The sequence below is a fragment of the Emydura macquarii genome, unplaced genomic scaffold (assembly GCF_026122565.2).
Source record: "Emydura macquarii macquarii isolate MOO-44397 ecotype Brisbane River unplaced genomic scaffold, CSIRO-AGI_Emac_v2 contig_2900, whole genome shotgun sequence".
Lineage (NCBI taxonomy): Eukaryota > Metazoa > Chordata > Testudines > Chelidae > Emydura > Emydura macquarii.
Window position 1 is genome coordinate 33,582 of NW_027133037.1, and position 14,363 is coordinate 47,944.

At 42.2% G+C, this 14,363-nt stretch overlaps 1 pseudogene; it reads right to left on the reverse strand.

Moving 5' to 3' along the window:
• Positions 1-4,101: 4,101 nt before the first annotated feature.
• LOC137167270 (up-regulator of cell proliferation-like) lies at positions 4,102-9,983 on the reverse strand (annotated as a pseudogene).
• Between the last annotated feature and the right edge of the window lie 4,380 nt (positions 9,984-14,363).

Consider the following 14,363-nt stretch of genomic DNA (forward strand, 5'->3'; position numbering starts at 1 on the left):
GGGGTACATTACAGATTAGATGAAAAGTACAATTTTCAAAAGTGATTTAGAGACAGATTTTTTAGATATTTAGGCACCACCCAATGCCTAAGTCATTTCTGAAAATGGGATTTGGTCATTTTAGTAATTTAAGTGCTTTTAAAAATTTCACCCAAAATCTCTTTCCTAAGGAGTTTATAATCTAAACTGTTCAAAAAATATAATTAAAAATAAAGCCTCAGAGTAGCAATGGGCACAGTCAGTGTTGATCAGTGGTGAAAAGCCAGACAAGAGAAGTGGATCAGGTGAGGGAAAGAAGAGAAGGGCTGTTGGCCCCTCACTGGAACTGAGTGGGGTGTTTTGGTTGCCCATCTCTCAGTCCCATAGGAAAGGGGTAGGTCGATGAGAACTCAGGACCCTGAGACTGACAGTCCCCAGGGCCAATGGGGAGAGGCCAGTGCTCCAGGTCAGCCTGAGTGACAGGGTGGGCAGGCCAATGAGGGAGCCAGGAGCCTAGGGGTCTGGTCCTCTGTGTGAACTGCAGCTGCCTGGGCAGAGCAGGGCTGAGCTAAGGAGAGAGCCGCAGCCAGAGCCACAGCAACTGGAACCAGCAAGAACTGGCGGAGCAGCCCTTCTCCAATTCATCATTATTTAGTTTGCAGTTGCTTTTCCTGAAATGCTTCAGAAGCTTGTCAACCTTTCCATCAAAAAACCTCTGGCTGGCAGAGGGAACAGGCTGTCAAATACAGACCCTCAAAGATATTCAGGTGCCTAACTTCCATTGATTGCAAAGGGAGACAGGTGCCCAAAGCCTCAGGGGGGTCTGGCCCTCAGTCATTACAATGGGGAATGATGAGCCCGTGCTCATCTGGGGTTTTATAAAAGGAAGAGTAGGAGGGATGGACTCTTCCTTTACTAGGGTTTGGAGGCTGGGAGGAATGTGATCTCATAAATATGTAGCAGGGGAAGGACCTAAGGTGATCAAACAAAGGATTGCCTTCACAGGAGATGACTGGGGAAGGAGCAGGAGCCCGAATTTTTTAAGAACAGGGCTTTTTTTCCTTCTTTAAGGTAGAGGTAGGGGTTCTCAGTAGCTGAAAGAAACATTCCTGGTCAGCAACCAGCAAATTGAAGGACTGGGCCAAAAGCAATCTGATGAGGTTCAACAAGGACAAGTGCAGAGTCCTGCACTTAGGACGGAAGAATCTCATGCACAGCTACAGATGGGGATTGACTGACTAAGAATCAGTTTTGCAGAAAAGGACCTGGGGGTTACAGTGGACAAGTCTGCAGTGTGCCCTGGTTGCCAAGAAGGCTAATAGCATATTGGGCTGCATTGGTAGGAGCATTGCCAGCAGATGGAGGGAAGTGATTATTCCCCTCTATTTGGCACTGGTGAGGCAACATTTGGAGTATTGTCTTCAGTTTTGGGCCCTCCAGTAGAGAAAGGATGTGGACAAATTGGAGAGAGTCCAGCGTAAGGCAACAAAAATTATTAGGGGGCTGGAGCACAAGACTTATGAGAAGAGGTTGAGGGATCTGGGCTTATTTAGTTGGCAGAAGAGAAGAGTGAGGGGGGATTTGATAGCAGCCTTTAACTACCTGAAGCAGGAGTTCCAGGGAGGATGGAGCTAGGCTGTGCTCAGTGGTAGTAGATGACAAAACTAGGAGCAATGGTCTCAAGTTGCAGTGGGGAGGTCTAGGTTGGATATGAGGATAAACTTTTTCATTAGGAGGGTGGTGAAGCACTGGACTGGGTTACCTAGAGAGGTGCTGGAATTTCCATCCTTATAGGTTTTTAAGGTCTGGCTTGATAAAGCCCTCCCTGGGATGATTTAGTCGGGGTTGGTCCTGTTTTGAGCAGGGGGTTGGAATAGATACCTGCTGAGGTCCCTTCCAACCCTAATCTTCTAAGATTCTATCTGCTTAGCAGTTTGTGTGCCTGATATCAGTCCAGCTTAACTCTGTAAAGAACTGACTGAAACTAAACCTATATAATGCACTCTTAAACCAAAATGAGTGTCCACACATGGGAGTTTAATTAATTTAACAAAATCAGTTCCCAAAATGATTTATTATAAGTGGTAAAATGTTCTGATGTAGGTAAGCCCTTTGTGTCATTTTCACATGTTCAGGTAGTTTGTTAACTTTTTTTTTTTAAATCATGAGCATTTGAATTGGCATATGTCTCTGAAACTGGGCTATACAGGGGATTCTAGGTCTGTCAGACATGTCAGGAGTAATAACTATTACGAAGACCCAGCACACTGTGGGTGGGGTGAATGCAAGGTCACCTTTATATCTTGTTTAAAACGTGTGGGGAATTAGATTTACTTATTTCTAAATCATGATTTCATCAAAATCGGCAACCTGGATGTGGCCTTTAATATTATTTAACAATTATATTTCAATAGAACCTATTCAGCAAAATAAAACCCATTTTTCATGAGTTTAGCCATTCTTACCAGCTGTATAATAGCATCAGGCATCTTAGAGAGAGCTGACTCTAATGTTACGAGTCCCCGTATCACTTGGGATCTTGGGTTCATACTTTGGAAGCATCACGTCTCCTGAAGTGTTTCATAACCTCACCCAATATTGCTCCTCCCAGAGTTAAATAAAACAAAAAGTTCCAAGGGAACATTTCAAAATAAATAAAGCCACCATCAAAGAAGCTACTTTAGAATTTTATTTTGTTAAAATGTAAATGATTTTCTGTTCCTTCATATGCACGATTTAAAAAAAAACAACAAATCTCTTAAAGCGGAATTGAGAGAGTAAATGACAAGCAAACTCTAAATAGAGCAGTTCCATTGTTTTCAGTTGATTCTTGTCTTGGGAAGAGAGAGACAGTTGGAACACTTACAATACATGCGAAGCATTTATCTGTGTTCACAGCCTATTCTAAACTAATTACTTTCTACCACATAGTATGCAGGCCCTGAATTTGTCCTTGTATTGAATGGAAGTCACAGTCTAAATGAGAAAGTTTCACTGATATAACTTAAATTGTTTTTAAATCTACATATTTAAACTGGTGCACCACCCACCATGCATGCTCTTATGTTGGCTGATTTCAGTTTACCATAAATCTGTTCCCAGTCAATTTAAGCTATCTTTCATTAAACTAAAATAAGAGTGTTCACACAAAGGGTTTGCCCTGGGTTAGCCAAATCAGTTTAAATTCACACTCTAGGTTATACTGATGCACTGGTTCTCATGCAGATAAGATTGAACTATGCAACCAGTCTCTTCGGAGTCAGTGGGACTGCTGACATACAGTAGTAAAGTCATACTTGTGATAAAGAAGACACCAGAACTGAGCCTTTATTATGGCCCAGACCCACAAAGATATTTAGGCTCCTAACAGCCATTGATTTCAGTTTAGGAGCCTACATATGTGGATCTGGGCCTATAAGCACAAACAAAGATATTGGGTTAGATTTTCAGGAAAAATCCCAATTTCATGAGTAAAATGTGTAATTATGTTCACAGTTCATTAATGTGATCAGCTTTCTAGAAATTAACCCAGATTGCACATCTAATCACAGCAGTTGCACACATCTATTAGGTGCTCAGTTATGCATCTAAAGCATCAGGCCTGACATGTGGAGCCCCTGAACTCAGGAAGGCCCCCAAAACATGTGTAATGTCTGTTTATTCAGTGATTACATAAATTGAATATTTCAAGCAATAAAATTCAAAGAATTGCACAAATTAGAAACCATCTGGTTATGTTAGGAAGAAGCTTCTCCTAGAAGGGCTTGCATAAATTTCTACATAATTTCCATTAAATGGTTTCTTGCACCTCTCACTCAGGCATCTTGTAATGGCCATTGTCAGAGACAGCATGGGTCACTGATCTGATCCATTACAGCAGGGAAGTGGGATACCAGGCTAGATGGGCTGTTGTTCCATTCTGATTCAGCAGTGCGACAGAGATAAAGGGACTATTAGTTTGGTTTGGTATGGCTGTTCCTGTGTAGCAGCCCTGCGCTATCTGGAAAATGTGAACTGCAATTGATTTTCTTAGCTTTGAATAAAAAACAGGTACAGGATGTCCAATTCTTTCATATTCCATTTTTTAAAATTAAGGGATTTGTTTTGTTGAAGTTACCCTATTCAAAGAGACTCTCGACCTGTCTCTTATTTCATGTAAAACACTTCCTTTAGGCCCTGCAGTGCCTGCTCTTTAGTTATATTTTTCCAGTCTCCTGGGAGATCTGCTGCCTTAGCATGATACTTTCCAGCTAACTGGTCATTGAACTCCTTGAAAACAAATTTCCAGTAATCAGAAGCATCAATGCTGGCGTCAGGCTGAATGAGCCAGTCTGGGTAGTAATGGCGGTAATCTTTGTAGGGATGAAATTTCCCTGCTGTGTCTACATTTTGGAAACTACAACTGGAAACCACATCAGAGGAGCATATGGAATGGTCAAGCTTTCATGAATTCAGATCCTTCACCATCCCTAATCTTTGGGGTCGATGGACTGATACAAAATGCTCCTCATGGCCAATGCCTCCTGCTTCACAGGGGGCTTTACAAAATGGACACTGCTTCCCACAGCCAAACACTTGCTTGAAGATTTCATCCTGGGGCTTCACTGACAGATTGGAGAGTTTGGTCTCAAGCTGCAAACCACTAAACTGGGATAAGATTTCTTCTTCCAGCTCCGGAAGGAAGATTTGAATATGATCAGAAAGCTGCTCAATTTTTGCTGTGTTTTTAAACTGTACTCCAACTAAGCTATCTTTGGAAATGACCAGGTCCTGCTGCAGGTCTTTGCAAAAGCTGTCTAGAAAGGCAGAGACAGTGTTATTGTTGTCATTTATAGAGTTTTTCAGAACACCCCTGATTTTATTTATTATTGTGGAGAGAATCCCTTTCTCCAAATCTCCTAAACTTTCCTTCCCTCCATAGTGAACTAACAGACGTCTCTGGATCCAGTATTTGACAAACTCTTCATAGTGTCCAATGTATTTCACATAGTTCTCAAAGTTCATCTCCTCCAGCTGCTCCTTTAACACAGAGAACTGGAAAAAGGTTCGGGTGTTGTATTCAATGGCCTTTTCGCTGATGAGAAAGTTGTCCACTATTTCAGTTCCAAGCCTTTGGTTAACATAGCCCACTAAGGCAGGTTTGAGACACTGATCGCAGAAATCCCTGGCCCTTGTTTGACTTTTATCCTTTTCCAAATAGACAGCAGTAAATATGGAGAAATACTGAGGTTTCAGCTTCTCCAGACGTTGCAGAGGGTCATTTTCTTTGATAAAATCTTCATGCATCTTCTGAAACGCATGAGCTGCTTCCCCCAAAATATGAAGCTTCAGGTCCACTTCAAAACAAGGAGTAGTGGGAAGTTTCTTAACATCCTCCAGTTTTAACCATTCATTAACCATACGCAGCAGTTCTCCACAATAGGTTTCATCATAGTCTGTTTTGGATTTAACTTTTTCTTCAATGTATTTCTTGCATTCATTCAATAAGGTGTAGCAAGCACTTCAGTTACACAGTGACTTTCCGGTGAGAAGTATTCAAAACATTTTCTGATAAATGTTATGTCTAAATATTCATTTTTCATTCTAAAAGATTCCATTCTGTAACACAGCAGGCTTTTCCCATGTTATAACATCTGATTGATGGCACTCCCTCGGTACCCCAGATCCTTTTTCAGCAGGAAATCCATATCTTGATCAACCTGATATTTCGGTAAACTACTGATATTTAACTGACAAGGTTTGTCTCCACATTGTTTCAAATTCTATTTTCAGTTTCTCAACATCTAATTTATGTTTTCTGTTCCGGCATTTATCCAAGAGTTTGTCAGCTTTCCCTTCAATTGTCAGCTTGTACCCAGACTGGATAGTGTCTATCTTGCACTGTCCTCTTCGGATTCGAATAGCTTCCTCACACTTACTGACAGAATAATTTTCAAGTTCTTTTTTGAGGTTATTTGCACTCCTTTTGAAATCTTCTCTGTACTTTTCTATCAGGTTCAAATTTGCAGCTTTACCTTTAAAATACTGTTCTAAATTATCCAAGAGCTTCTTTTCTTCCTGCAGTAGTTTCTTTTGTGCCTCAATTTTTAAGTTCTTTAAGAGATCACCCTCTAATTTCTCTGGATGCTGATTCTGGATGAAAGTTTCTTTATTGGATAACCAGAGATGCATCTCCTTGCGGAAATCCCATTCACATTCAGAATACTTCATAGACAGCAGGTTATAGGCTTCAATTACAAGGCTGTTTCTAAAGCTAAAGATGAAGTTTTCACGTTTCACTGAGTTCCACAGGCTCCTCACCCATTCAATAAATTGAGGAATGTGCTTGGTAGATCTGTTAAGTGAACGATCCTTTATGAATTCAAACAGGTATTTCTTTAGCTCACACACACTCTCATTGTATCCAATGTTCACTGGCGCCATGGGAGGGACTCCATGCCACAGCCCAGGGATGTACCAATTGTGTTTTTCTGGATCAGACTCCATAATGTCAGAAAATGCCATTTTCCTACTTTGTTTTTCCATCTTTGCTGCAGCTTTGGTCGTTTCATTCAGCTGGTACAGGAGGTGTTTCCTGTCCCTCATGTTTTGATCATGGGCAGACACATCACTGACATTCTGATGCACAAATTGACAGTTTGTCTGTTGTCCTATTTCCTCCATCTTGAGAAAGGCATGAACCACAATTTGCAGAATATCCTTCATTTCAGTAGCATTCTCCATGGCCATATTAATGATGGTTATATCACTCAATCCAATCACCAGGGTGGCCAATTCATTGTCATGCTGGTAACTGTCTTCCAGTGCTGTTAGTTCAGGGGCCTTCAGACCTTCGGTGTCTATCACGAGGATGAAATCACAGCCACATAGCTTCTGAACAGCTTCTGTAACTTTAATGAGCGTCATGAAGGCTCCTCACGTATAGGCCCATCTTAGCTGACACAGCCACATAGCTTCTGCTCACTGCTCACTGCAAATTGCAGGCCAAACATGGTGTTGAGAAGGGTGGATTTCCCAATGCTCTGCACTCCCAGCACAGTTATAACCACCATTCTGGATCTTCCCCCAGTCTTGTCTTGGAGACATTTCAGAACATCTGTTACCCAGTTCATGGGGATGTTGGAGGCATCTCCATCTATCAGCTCCATAGGAAACCCTTCTAGTATCAGGTCAGCTACTATGCCTGGGAGATGGATGAATTGTCTTTGGCTTTCTGCCATTTTGCCTTCTTTAACCATTGAGCATTCAGTTTCATAAAACTGCCCCAACTCACGCATGAAATGCTCAACCCCAAGGGAACTATCAGATATTAATTTATCTAATTCTTTCAGGTTTTTTCGGTCTACTCCTGGAATATTACATTTCTTTTTATATTCCCCCCACATTTTAGAAAGATTCTCCCTAACAGTGTTATCCAGGCTAAATTTCATCCATTTCAGGAAGTAATGTTTCTCCACTGGAGGCAACTATCCTATTCCATTGATAATCTTATTCAAACCAATAGTAAGGTCACACTGATGTTGCTCTCTGCGAATCTCTAACCATTTCTGTTTCAGTTCAGATTTATAGTCGTCACTGGCCATATCCCTTTGCCCTTTCATTCGGCACAGCTTTTTCCACTTTAGCCAAATTTTTCCATAGATCCCCTTGGAGTCTCAGCATTTCCTTTTTGTATTTTGCCACGTCTATTATTTTTGCAGTGATTTCTTCAGCGTATTTCTGCACACGCTGACATGCCTGACAGGCCTCATCCACCTGGATTCCTAGTTCACGTGCCATCACAACCATGACTTCCATATTCATTGTCTTGGGAGATGAGTTCACTAGGCTTCTTAGGATGGATTGCACCTTTTTCACAAATCCTGCATTATTGGTGGTGCTGTCTTTCACCAGGAGTTGTGATTTGCTCAGCTTCAGCACTGAGACCAGCTTATTAAGGAATCCCAGAGTTTCCTGGTGTTTCTCATTCTTGCAGTTGAGGATGAAGTAAAGTTTAACTGTTGATTCTTTCAGAGATGACAACAATGTGTATTCTTTCTCACTGATGCTCTCAGTAAATATGAAGACTGCTGAAGATATCTCTGTTAAAAAGCTAAACGGCGGCCCCTACAACTCAGTATCTCCACGCAGATTTGTAACCGCAAAGGGCTCTGGGAAAAGATCTGAGTTCTCGTTCCCAGCAGGGCAATACCAGGAAATCTCGACCAGCCCATCTGTGATTTCCCGAGGGACGTTCCCAGTCTCCATGTCCCGATGGATGAAGAAATCATGGTGCTGCTGGGAGGGGCTGAGAAGCTCATTGAGGAGTTGGGACTTGGAGAAGCTGCAGCTCCCCAGCTGCTCAAAGGAAATGGTTGGCATTGCCGTGAGCACCAGACTCTCCTCTCTGAACCCTCTGCTCTCTGCCAGAGAGAGCGGCCTCCACTTCACAATGTCCCGCATGGCCCACAGCATTAGGGTGCACTTGGGGTTGTCGAGGGCGGGTAGCAGCAGAGGGAGGGCAAACTGGCACATGGACATTTTGGACAGGATCTCCTGCTGTAGGAAACTGTCTGAGCAAAGCAGAACAGCACAGAGAACATCCAGGGGGTGCAGAGAAACTTTCATCTCAGCATCACTAAAACAGAAATTGTCATCAATATGCAGCTCCTCGTCATCATCACCCATTTCTTCTGCAAGTGCCTTGTACCCAATGCTGGTATTTCTGGCTGTCCCATTTAGAGCCATGATCTTCCTCAGGAAATGCCAAGGTAAATCCCCTAATGTCTCTGAAGTCCTGTTATGTATGCTTTCTAGGCAGATTTCCAAGACATCCCTCAGCCTGATTTTTATGCTTATGTGCTTCTCCAGGTTTAATCTGGACAGAATATCTTGAAATGCTTGACTTCTTTCTGTAGAAGGAAGTTAAAACATACAATTTTCTACTCTGGGAATTTAGTTTGACTTCATATACAGTTTATTAATTCCTTAGGTTGACATTAGGGGAGTTATGTAAAGGGAATTGTAATTTAAAGAAAAGCAGTACTCAGTAAGTGACAGATGCACTATGCATCCTGGGCTCAATTCTTCTCTTACTTATATTGGTACAACAATAATAAAGCAATGGGATTACTTCCATGCAAATGAAACATAGTTCTGGCCCATTTTGAAGTCCATTAAGGCTAGGTTGGTTTGCATTCTTTGGGCCTAATCCTTATCCTCAGAGCAGTGCAAAGTCCACTTAAAACTGGCTTAAGTGGCCAACTGAGGATTTCCCTTAGGGGAATCATTCAGCATAACTAGGCTTATGACATTCCAGCTCACAGCTGCTGGGGGAGGGGATATAGCCTCAGGACCCTTTCTCCATGATGATCCCAGTAGCTGGAATCACCCATTCGCTGCTCTTAGCTGTTCCTCAGAATCAGACTAGTGCCTGGCAGTTTGAGGATCGTGTAGCTGGAAAGGTGGCCTACATCCCTCTCCCTGAGTTGTGCTGGGCAATGGCTCATCCTGATAATCTGGCCCCTTATTTCCCTTTCAGCAGTCAGCACAGATCACTCCACGCGGGAAGACTTATTTTTGATTCCTCATAGCTTCCTCCATCCCTTTGCTATAAATTGTCTTTTATAGGTGTAGCTGAGCGCACGGTGGCTTTGCTCACTTCCCAGAGACCAAGTCAGTCCTTTCACTGATGTTGCTTTCTCTGTCCTTTTGGGGAGCTGTGAATATTGTCATTACCCACAAAGCAGATTCACCCACACTGCACATGGGGAGCTAATGCTAAAACACCTCCATGCAAGTCCTGCTATGGTAATGACTCCAGCGCAGTGTTCCAGTATTTGGATCTGATATACAATTAACCCATTTAGTGAATGAAGATTGATTGATGCTACAGTTATTAGGAGAGCTGGTGCTCCATTATACAGTGTAGGCTGAGAAGCCTTTTCTGTTTAAATGTTGATTCTTCTAAGTACTCTAAGATCTGCATGCTTACGCAGAGTGTCTCGAAATTTGTTGTGTCTCATGGGGGCACAGGGTAGGGCTACCTACCCAAATTTTAGGGTCATTTGAGCAAGGAGTTCCCTAGACACAGCCCCTCAAAAACACAGCATTTTGTGGTATCAATAGTCTTATAATGTGTGTGGGGTGGGTGCGCACAACAGAGATAAACAGCTTCCATTTGATCTCAGTCACTCAGCATTTATCTCAGCCAGTGTGTGGCACTCTCTGCCCCTTTGGGGAAGCAACACTGAAAACATCCATTAAAGGAAATGTTTGGCTTTCTAGAAAAGTATGTGCAAACAGTCAAGAGCCAAAGAGATTGAAATGTACATGTGCTGTGAGCCAGGCAGAACTGTTTTCAGCCAGCCCACTCTCATAGTAACTGGGTAGCTCAAATAAATTTGAGCCCTACCCTACTCCACAATATTAATATCCTCCCTCAGAATACCATCCTTGCCCATGGATGTCACCTTCCTATCCACCAATATCCCTCACAATGATGGTATAGGTGCCTGCCTCAAATATTTACAAAGACAATGGACAACCCTCAGATATCCATTCCTAATACATCACCAAACTCATCCATTTCATCCTTACCCATAACATTTTTACATTCAACAATAAACACATGGGAACATCCATGGGTACTAGGATGGCTCCCCAATATGCTAACCCCTTCATGGGCCAGCTTGAAGAAGAATTTCTGGAGAAGTGTACCATGAAACCAGTGATATACCTGAGATACATCAATGATATTTTCATCCTATGGACAGGCGGCTTAAACTCCTTCATAAATTTCCACCACAACTTCAACAACCACCATCCATCCATTAAACTCTCTCGGGAACATTTCTACATTAGCATCAACTTCCTGGACACCACAATCAGCTTCAGTTATCAAACCCTACAGACAACCATATATACGAAACCCACAGATCACCGCACCTGCCTTCATAGATCCAATGACCACCCAAACACACCAAGAATTTTGTTATCTACAGCCAGGCGCTCAGGTACCACAGAATATGCTCTGAGGAGAAAGTCTGAGATATACACCTTAACACAGGGGTAGTCAATTATTTTTTGTTAAGGTCCAGACTCCAGAAAAAATAATTAAAAAACTCAATAACAATAATGATAATAAGTAAATATCCATTCAAAAGCATCTGGTGGTACAGATTTGGCCTGCAGTCTGCCTATTGACTACCTGTGCCATAACACACTTAGAACTACCTTCACCAAACAAGGACACACCATGAGAAAAGTAGATAGCATCATAGAGCAGGCCACTCAAATATCCCTAGAGAACCTGCTTCAATACAGAAATAAAATCCCTTCTGACTGCACACCCCTATTTGTCACCTACCACCCCATACTGGAACCCATACACTTACCCCTTGATGGTTACAGTAGCTTATCATCAAAAACGATAACCCTTACTTGGTGGGATTCATGAATCCCCAAGGCACTTCTGGCCTTCCAACAACCCCCCTACAAGCTCATCATCAGGAGAAAGCTCCCCACAGACCAGGACACACTCACTCAAAGCAGCACCAGACCCTGCCAGAACAAAAGATGCAAACCCTGCAGACACAGCTCCATTACTACAATGATCACCATGCCCCACAAGATACCTTTCAAGGTCCTGAATCCTACACATGCTTATCACAACATATGATATACTTTATCCAGAGTGCTAAATGCCCTAATAATGATCATGTAGGTGAAACCAGACAATCACTACTCTCTCAAAAGAGCATACACAGGAAAATTATAGAAGACAAAAGCACCCTATCACTTGTGGGTGAACACTTTTCACAAAGTGATCACTCTCTATATCTCACCTATCAGTTCTGACCCTGAAAGGAAACACGCACAACATTTTCAAAAGACGAGCCTGGGAGCTTAAATCCATTACTCTGCTAGACACTAGAAATCATGGATTGAACAGAGACACTGAATTTATGGCTTATTACAACAATCTGTACCCCACTAACCTCCTCTTTCTTTCTTATGACTGCAAAGATGCTAATGAACCACTCTACCTTGATTTGTCCCCTACAATATGTGCTAACTACTTATGCCAAACCATCTGTTCCACCTTGCATTTTGCTGTGACACTGGTAGTTCCTTTCCAAGACCTGAAGCAGAGCTCTATGTGGCTCAAAAGCTTGTAACTCTCACCAATAGAAGTTAGTCCAATAAAATATATTACCCCATCCATCTTGTCACTATAATATACTGGGGCCTACACAACTACAACTACTCTGCATACAACCCTATGCTTTGCACAAATCTGAGCATAATCTCTAGGAATATAGCAAAAACAACGAGAGTTCTGTGGCACTTTAAAGACTAACAAATTTAATATTTGTAGACAATAGCTTTCGAGAGACTTCATCTCTCTTCTTCAGATGCAGTAATACAGAAAATAGATAACACAGAGGCATCTTATAGATATCCAGGTGCATTGAGAACAATGGGGGAGGTGGAGTCCGGTACTTAAGACCTAATGACGACCATTGAGTAGGAGGTGAGAATGGGTGAGCAAAGACCTACTCAATGGTCGTCATTAGGTCTTAAGTACCGGACTCCACCTCCCCCATTGTTCTCAATGCACCTGGATATCTATAAGATGCCTCTGCGTTACCTATTTTCTGTATTACTGCATCTGAAGAAGAGAGATGAAGTCTCTCAAAAACTTATGTCTACAAATATTAAATTTGTTAGTCTTTAAAGTGCCACAGAACTCTTGTTGTTTTTGCTGTATACAGACTAACACGGCTACCCCTCTGGATCTAGGAATATAGTTATTATCCATCTCTGTTGAGCATTTTCCTTACTTTTAGGAAACGTACCCTGCTATTTGTATAGCTAATTTAGAAGGCGCTTTAACTATTTCCATAAAGATATTATCTTTACACATTTTCCATGAAGATATGTAAGAATAACTGCTGGATATGTTGCTTCTCTTCCACTATAAACCTTCAAGAAGAGAGATTGCAAAAGCCCCTTTCCAGAAAAGTCCATAATCCAGTGGCTTGGGCACTTTCCAAAAATGTGGGAAACCCAAGTTCAAAGCACTTCTCCACATTAGGTGAGGAGGGGAATTTAAATTCATTTCCCCACACCCTGGGTGAACACTCTTACCACTGGGCTAAAGCTAATAACGAAAGCATTACTTCCTCTTCCCAAATTAAAACACATTTTTGGGGTCAAAACAAAATGTTTTGATGTAACAAAAAGGAAGTTACTTATCTTATTGTAATGAGAGTTCTCTGAGATGTGGGGTCCCTATCTGTATTCCTCTGTGGGTGTGCATGCACCTCCTGTGTCTGAGACTGGAAAATTCTTGCAAGCAGCATCTTTTGGTCCAAGCCTGTACCCCTGTTCTCCCAGTGCTCTGCCCATGGGAACAGGAGGTAGGGCAGACCAACACTTCTTCAGTTCCTTTTCTACTGTAAATCTTGCCAAGATCCAAAGCAGAGGGGAAGGAGGGAAGGTAGTAGCCATACTTCTCAGAGAATTCCAATTACAACAGGATAAATAATTTCCCTTTCTTCTCTGAGTGTTTGGTCCTTATGTGTATTCCACTATGGGTGACTGATGAGCAGTACTCAGTGAGGAGGAGGAGGGTGTAAGGATGCAGGTGGTATAGCTGCTTGTCGAACCACTGTCCCAAAGGATGTATCAGCAGAGGAGTCTTAAACCAAAGCATAATGTCTCATGAATGTGTGGATGGAAATCCACGTAACTGTCAAGAAGGGGTGCATCTTGGAGTGGTACTACTGGAGCCCTTTTTGCCCTTGTAGAGTGAACTCTTACCCCTTGTGTGGGTGGAAGATATGCCAACTGATAACACAGTAGGATACAGTCAGAGATCTACTTAGAGATCCTCTGAGAACATATAGCTCGACAAACAGTCTAGGTGATTTTTTGTTCAGTTTTGTTCTCTTCAGGTAAAATGCCAATGCTCATCGCACTTGGAGGGAATGAAGTCTCTTCTCCTAAGTAAAGGTATGAGAGTGAGGGACTGGTTTCTTTGCTGGTGGGAAGGTTCTTTGCTGGTGGGACTTTTCAAAAATCTGGCTGTCCCTGGGTGAGTAAAGACGGAGTAACCATCCGATGGGTAGGTGCAACACACTGATTTCTACCAGATGAACCTGCAGTGAGCTAAGGGAAAGACCTGTTTTCTTGCGAGTAAGACGATAGTAAATATTTATGCTATTTTGGACTATCTTTGGAGATATAAGGTCTTGCTGAGCCCAGATAGAAAAATGTTTCCACTTGGCTAGGTAACATTTCCTGTTGGAGTCCTTTCAGCTAATTTTAAAAATTGTTTGTATGGTTTCAGAACAGGAAGCACAGCTGGTCTGGGATGCCTGCTTCTGCCATTCGCTTGG